The sequence below is a fragment of the Podospora bellae-mahoneyi genome, chromosome 3 (assembly GCF_035222275.1).
Source record: "Podospora bellae-mahoneyi strain CBS 112042 chromosome 3, whole genome shotgun sequence".
Lineage (NCBI taxonomy): Eukaryota > Fungi > Ascomycota > Sordariomycetes > Sordariales > Podosporaceae > Podospora > Podospora bellae-mahoneyi.
Window position 1 is genome coordinate 608,696 of NC_085882.1, and position 7,745 is coordinate 616,440.

Sequence of the window (7,745 nt, forward strand, 5' to 3'; positions counted from 1 at the left end):
CCATACAAAACTGGGCAAAATCGGCCACCGGTTTACCGTAGGTGCGGGTAGCTGTGGGCCCACAAAGCCGCTATTTTTATAGGGCATTTATAGGGCCTTCAGTAGCCTAAATCCAAGATTTAGGTCATTTTAAGCTACCGTAGCGTCCGATGCAAGGCTTCGAAGCTGATTTTGTACTAAGTGGATCCTCGAGGGTGCCGGGTAGGTATGCTGCAGCCGTCCGCCGTAGCTACCGGTCCTTTCGGAACTAAACGCTTGTAGTATTACAGCAGTAACCTACTGTAAAATAGGCCTGAAGGGACCCATTTTTAACAATTAATGAGCCGAATAGTTATACTCGCTACATTAATCAGCGAAGTAGTTTTACATAATTGAAATAATGAAAGGAAATATAGTCTAACTGAGGGTACTAATTGTTTAAAATTATAATCGCCTATTACGGTTATTAAACTGAGTTACTTCCACTTTATTAAAGCCGCCTAAAATCTTAATTACTATACCAGCGAAAATGATATTTATTATAAATCCAATCTCGTCGAAGTTAAACCATATTGAAAATTTATATACTTTTGCACCATAGGAATATTAATATATATATATTAAAACATATTGACAACTCATTTCAACGATTAAATGCAAGAAATATATTAAAAGAAAGAGCTAGATTTCTAAATATCGAGTTTAAAATAGACTATTCTACCATTTTAAAAAATTAAATGCAATAATATTAGTTAATGTAAATCGTCTCATTATAATCAAAATGATATTAGTGTTATTAAAGAGAGTAAAGAGGTTGTTTTCAGAGAATACTGTTACTTTATCAATTTCATTTGTTTATTCATGAAACAGAAATAAATCTATGAGCTTTATAAGTAATAGATCTTTAATTACTTTTAACACTTGATAGGAAGATCATTGATTATTTCGTAGAATATAAAATTGCTTATATCATCAAATTAAATCCAAACGCCGTAAGAACTAAAGAAAGTTTATTTTTAAAAAAATTTATAACCTCGGTTTTAATTAAGGTTATCTCTATTATAAAAAGCTTGTTAGATAAACTCTTTATATTTATATATCGGTAAAAATAAGGCTTATTACAGCGGTAGCTCTGGTACTGGTCTACTTGGATAATATTTAGCTATAGGCTAGTAATTCCTTCTTCTTTTACTTTTTTAGGTTAAAATTCTATAAAATATAGTTATTATTTATCCAAAACTTTTGCTTATCTATTTTGCTACTTTTACATTATTTTCAATGAACTTTAATTATGTGAAAAATATTGAATGCCACCTAATTTAGTATTCGATTAAAATAAGGTTAGGAATACTTACAGTTGAATGATATTCAAAGTACTTAAATATATTCAAATAAAATTAGTAGGTAAGTACAATATCTGTAATATAAATAAAATCCCTCGAAAAGAATTGAATTGTTTATAATTGTTTCTTTTGTATTAAACTAAAAGTATTTTTATACTTATTGAATGTAGTATATATCTTATGATTATATGATAAATTATTAAAAAGAAAAATGAGCTCAGACGCAACGCAAAATATAGAAATGGTTGCTTTACCTACTATTAAAACGGTAAAATAAAATGTCGAGTAGCGAAGGGTTAAAATAGCCCGAAACGTAATACGATAAGTCTTTAAGAAAGCTATATGAAAAATACTAATTTTTTGTCACAAGGGCTGTGATAGAGGGCTTGGAACAAGTAGTTCAATTCCAGTAATAATCTTCAATGGCCTCAAAGTCCATGATGAAGGAAAACTCAGAGTAATACAGTGATCCTGAACGCGTATTTATCTTTTGTCAACTGGTCCGTGCCTTCATGCCTCAGGTCTCTGCCAAATCCTTCAATATCTCTCGAGGCCAATAGTATTCTTTTGATACCCGCCTTGCTTTTGATTGCCTGCCTCACTTTCGACGAGAGGCTCACAACTTGATGTTACCCCTCCTGACTGTGATATTGGCAGTGTTGTTGGTCGTGGTCGCGGGTGGTTGGTCTTGTGCCGTGTGACATTTTTCCATTATATAAAAAACTTATAAATATAATGACTTATTTCGTTAATGTTAGAAGGATATAGTACTAATATGACACTATTTCTTGTTAAATGTTAAAGAAAGTTTTTTATTTACTATGAAGTTAAATTATGGGATACTAAAAAGTATGTTATATTTAAGATTATATTTGGTTTTATTTGACCCTCAAAGTTAAACAGCTTTTGTAATCTTAAAGTAATGTTACTTTTGTTTTAAAGGGCCGGTTATCAATAATCAATAAGCAAGTATCTATAATCATAATATACTTCAACATTTTACCCTTAACAAGATCGAAATTAATAGCTTTTAACCCATTTTGGCATTAGGTAGGTAGTTGGATAAAAACTATAGTTAAAGAGGTTTATAAGGACTTTAAACTTATTCCATAATTCATTAATATTACTATATAATTCAGGAAAAATAAATGAATGATAGAATAGTTAAACAAAACATAAAATTTACGATTTTAATTTATGTAAAAGGGAAGATATGATATTAAGGTAGTATAAGGTTAGAGAAGAGAAGTATGGTCGGTTAAATAATAAAGCTAATAAAATTAATTACAAAATTTAATACCTTACTTTACTTTCTAGAAAAAAGCTTTTTATCAATATTTTTATTATTATTCTATATAAAGATAATCTCTACTTACAGATTAAAGGTAGTATCACGATTAATTTTAGTTAAATAAGTGAGTTGACCTTCATTAATAGGAATACTTAATTATGTTATAATAATTCCTTGAAAGAAAAGAAAATAAGGCAAAATTTTACGAAAAATACATAAATATTGAAAGTTCTGAGTTTTCTTTTCTATATTTTGAATTTTAATAATAAAATCTTCATTATTAAATGAACTATTCATTATGTAATATGTTAAAAGAAATGTATAATGGTAATTTTACAGGTTTTATTTTGAAGAATTAAAATCCATATTTTAATAAGTATAAGTTTAAGATAAGAAAATTATAACTTTACATTATTGTCATCAAGTTTAATCAGACTATAAGCTTTATATATCTCGGTTGATACCGTACCATAAATAGCTTGAAAACAAGATAGATTAACGTATATTATAAGCGAGTCGTACATATAAGCGAGTCGTACAGTCTCTACCACGACGCGTCCTCCTTACACCTAACATCAATTTTTTCCATAACCCAACATACCTCCTACTTCAAAGGAAGCCAGGATACTCTTAGCCCTTAAGGCTCTCTAAAAGGACGAAAAATTAAGCCTCCGAGCTGTAATTAAGCTTTATAACGTACCACCTATAACTCTCTCTAACCGACGCGCCGGCCGGCCTGCGCGACGCGATACTACGCCTAGATCGAAGAAGCTTACTTAATCCGGAGAGGAGGCTATTATTTACTATATTATTAAGCTATTTACGCGAGCTTTTTTACTAAAGTTATGTAGTATAAAAGATATAGCTAACTAACTATTATACGTACGCGACGCGCCCCCTATTAGTAAGCTTTAAGTATATAACTTCGTTAAACGCTAGTTATAGCTCCGTACGCGTTTTACGCGTAGATACGATTACTAGAGGGCTAAGTACGAAGATCCGAAGGTTATTACCGAGTAATTTACGCTCGTACGGAATACTGAAGTTAAGTATAGTATTATAAATAATAATCTTTATAACTTCGACGAAACTAGGTTTATAATAGGTATTATTTTCGTAAATAAAATAGTTATAACCTCGGACGGCTTTAATAAAGTAAAACTAGCCTAGCCTAATAACCGTAAGTAAGTAATAGTAATCTAAAGAGTTAATACCCTCGGTTAGGCTATCCTAGTTTTTATTATTTTAACTGTATAATATTACTTTATTAATTAATATACCGAATATAATTTACCGTTTACTTAACGTATTATAATTACCGATAATAATTAAATTACTAATCTAGTAAGCCTAGATTAAATTAAATACTTCGACTATTATATAGCGTCCCGTACGAAGGGCAAATACCGGTTATTAATCCTCGATAGTTACGAAAATTATTACTTAATTAAATTAAAGTATTATTATTAACAAAATAATATTATTACGCTCTATATACTTCTATACTCCTCCCGCCTCCTCTAACTACTCGATATTGGCTACTTTGGGCCGCTAAAATAGGTATACGGCCGCCAGATCGAGGGCTTAATACGTATATATATTAACCACGTAAATAAGCTTGAGTTTCTCTGTGCCTTCCACGAGGCTTTTTTCGCCTCTATAACGGAGAAAAATATATAGGGTAGCTTTATAGGTACTGGCCTTATACTATACGATCTAGAGAGGGTACTTTCTAAGCTAAATATAAAGCTTCGTACGCTAATACTCCTATCCCTAAGGCCGGACACGGCACTCCCTTAGGTATTCTAAATACTATAAAACCCTTAAGAAGCTAACTTACATTTAACGCTTATTAAAACTCGTATTATTAACTATTAAAATAGTTCCCCGACTTTAATATTAAGTACTATAGATTAATTTACTAAGGGTACGATAGCTATAATGCACTAAGTGGCCCTCTTATAGGCAGAGGTCTCTTCGCTCCGTAAGGCCAATGAGGCACTAAGTAAGCGCCGGAGAGCTAAAAAAACACGTGTACGGCTCGGAGGATTACTTACTGTGCAAGATGCACAGGATCTACTAGACTAGAAGGCCGTGGGTGGGGAGGTAGTGGAAGAAATACAGCCGGATGGCGGTAGTGCAGGGGGGCTCGTACGACGGTTCGGTGCTGTAGTGTGTGCGGCAAGCCTGGCCATAACGCGCGCACTTGCCAGGAGGCTGGGGAATCATCTGATTCAGCCGTTTCTGATGTAATTGTAGTTGCTTCCTAATGTTGTTGCGGTATAATTAAGGATAGTTGTTGTAGGGTGGTGGAGACTGTACGACTCGCTTATATGTACGACTCGCTTATAATATACGTTATTAGTTATTGTTTTAATAATTAATTTAAAATAAACAAGCTAGGTTACATATATTAGTTATAAATTAAAAGAAAGAATTTCATAATTATACTCTTTTAGGAAAGGTAAATACTAATAGCATTCAGTTATCATATTAAAAACTTTAAATAAAATTCGTATAAATTAAAGTTCAAATTAATTCAATTAAAGTTGGAAAAAAATAACAATTAAATAATGCATATTGTAAAACTTTAAAACCTTTTGTATTATTTTTCTATATTTTATTACGGCACTAGCATGTAACTTGTGGGGTAAGTTTGGGCGCGTAGGCTATATATAGTCTTCAGGGCTCTAGAAGCAATTCCAGGTAATTAAAACTCAGCTGGGCTCGCTAGATTAAAAAACGTACTTATATAAACTTATCGATGCTTTCCTTGTTTTTTATGATTTATAATTCATTCATTTAATTAATATAAAGTCTTATATATTTTATTTTAATAAAGCTTTACTTTCTACGATCATTCTAGCTTTTTCATAGTTTAAAAATTGAATTTTACTTCATAGTAATGTTTAAATATAATGTCACGAATTACTTTTAATTTCCTTACTAGTTGATTAACGGTGTCCGTCAACTGTATAACGTTTAACTGTAATTAAGTAAAATTATAATGCTTGATTTTGAATTCAAATACTAAAAAAGAATATTATACTTATTAAATTTAATATATTGTAATGATTATTATAATTTTAAATGAGCTTTTGAAACAAAGATTAAATTCAACATTACTTCCGAAAACGTAAAATTTCCGCATATATTATTCCGACTTTTAAATAATATGACACCAAAGCTTTTCACAATAATAATAATAATAATGATTAAAATAGGTATAATATTAGTTACATATTTTTCTTTAAATATAAAAAACGAATAATTATATTATCACCAAGTTAATATTAAATAATATTGAATAATATTTATATTGTTTTGTGAAATATTGTAAAGAATCTTTGCATAAAAGATATTATTACCTGCTATTATAATGAATATGAAAGCTCTACTTTTTTATCAAAATTTGTTTTTAAAAAGTTAAGAAAGTTAAAAAGAAAATTTTAACAAACGCTTAGGTCCGTAAAATAGAACGCTTTAATAGTAGCCTTACTTGCTTTACTAAAAGTAAAAATTAAGCTGAATAACGGGAGGCTTTTAAAGCCGCAAGCGAGGGTAGTATTTTTTCATGCCCTTAATAGGGTACCGAAAAATACGTTGCTACGTTATTAAGTCGAAATAATTAGAATAATAGATAGTTGTAATTTAGGCCCGCTGGTAATAAAAGGAAAGTTAAGTTTTTTATTGTTAAAATAAAGTATAAGAAGTTCGGAAGGTAGTTTAATTCGGTAAAGAAAGAAGTGTTTTGGGTAGGAATTGTAATAGAAAAAAAATAGGACGACACGAAGATAATCAGTAAAGGTATTATTGGTTAATTGTCGAAGGTTACTAATGATATTGAGAAGGTTAGCGCATAAGTGTATTTATATCTCAAAAAGCTCCCACTTTATCTCTGGTCCTGCTCCTGAAGACTTACCTAGTTGGGCTCCCACGAGTATTAATTAAGTACATTAATACCTATGCTTAATCTTTGTTTTAAACATTAAGGATAGATTACATCATATAAGTATTATTGTATAATTAATCATATAGTCCTTGATATAAATAAGTTCCTTAAAACACTAAAATACGGTATAATGAAAATTATCGTATCGTTAATATATCGAAAAAACCATAGACTAACATAAATAAATACAACGATCTAATTATATAATGTGTTAATTGTATAATTAACTATATTTATGTATATAGAACACATAAACTATGAAATTTATATATAAATCCAAGGCTGATAGCAGACTTCTCAAAGAAACTGGTGGTATATCTTCAAATAAGTAAATAATTAAACGATTTACTATAAATTCATTAGAGAAGTTCATACTTTGGAAAGGAATTGTAAATAAATTATAACCTAAAAAGCTTTGCGCTTATTTGATAGAAATTCAAAAATATCGCCCACATTACCAAAGTTTGTCAGTGTATTAATTATCCGAGAAAGAATTATAATATACTTATATCAAATTTCAATAATTTTTTACCGCTAATTTTGTTAATTTTAACTGTTATAAAACTCCTATGTCATAAATCTCTCAATAGTCTAAACTATATTATATGATTAAAACAATGAACCCTTGCTATTATCTTAACAACATTGAGAGGTTAAAGTTAATCCTACAGCTTAATATTATTAAATGGACTTAAACATTAATAATGATTTTTCTTTTTAAACAATAACTGAATTATAATATATGTTTTGAATAATATATGATACGTCTTAAAATTTAGGACTACATTAATACTTATTCTTAAACGAGTTTTCCGTAAAGAACATTAATAGTCATTAAACTGTAATAAAAAATAACGCCTTTAAGTTAGATTCGGTAATTTTATCAAATGATAATAATATGAAAAATGAAAAATATAACATCTATGGGTTTAATTATTTCAGAATGAAAGTATACTTTATCAATAATGGTTATTATTTAGACTTGTATGATATAATGATATGATGTAATAGTGAACCGAATAGCAAAGGACTTTGAAACTATAATTAATGTCATTTCTTATTTCTAAATATATGAAAACCTAAGGAAGTAATTTTACCCAGAACATAACATTAAGAACTCATCAGAGAATTTAAAAATCTAAAAAAAGGAAATGTAATATCCCCGCCCGACAATTACATA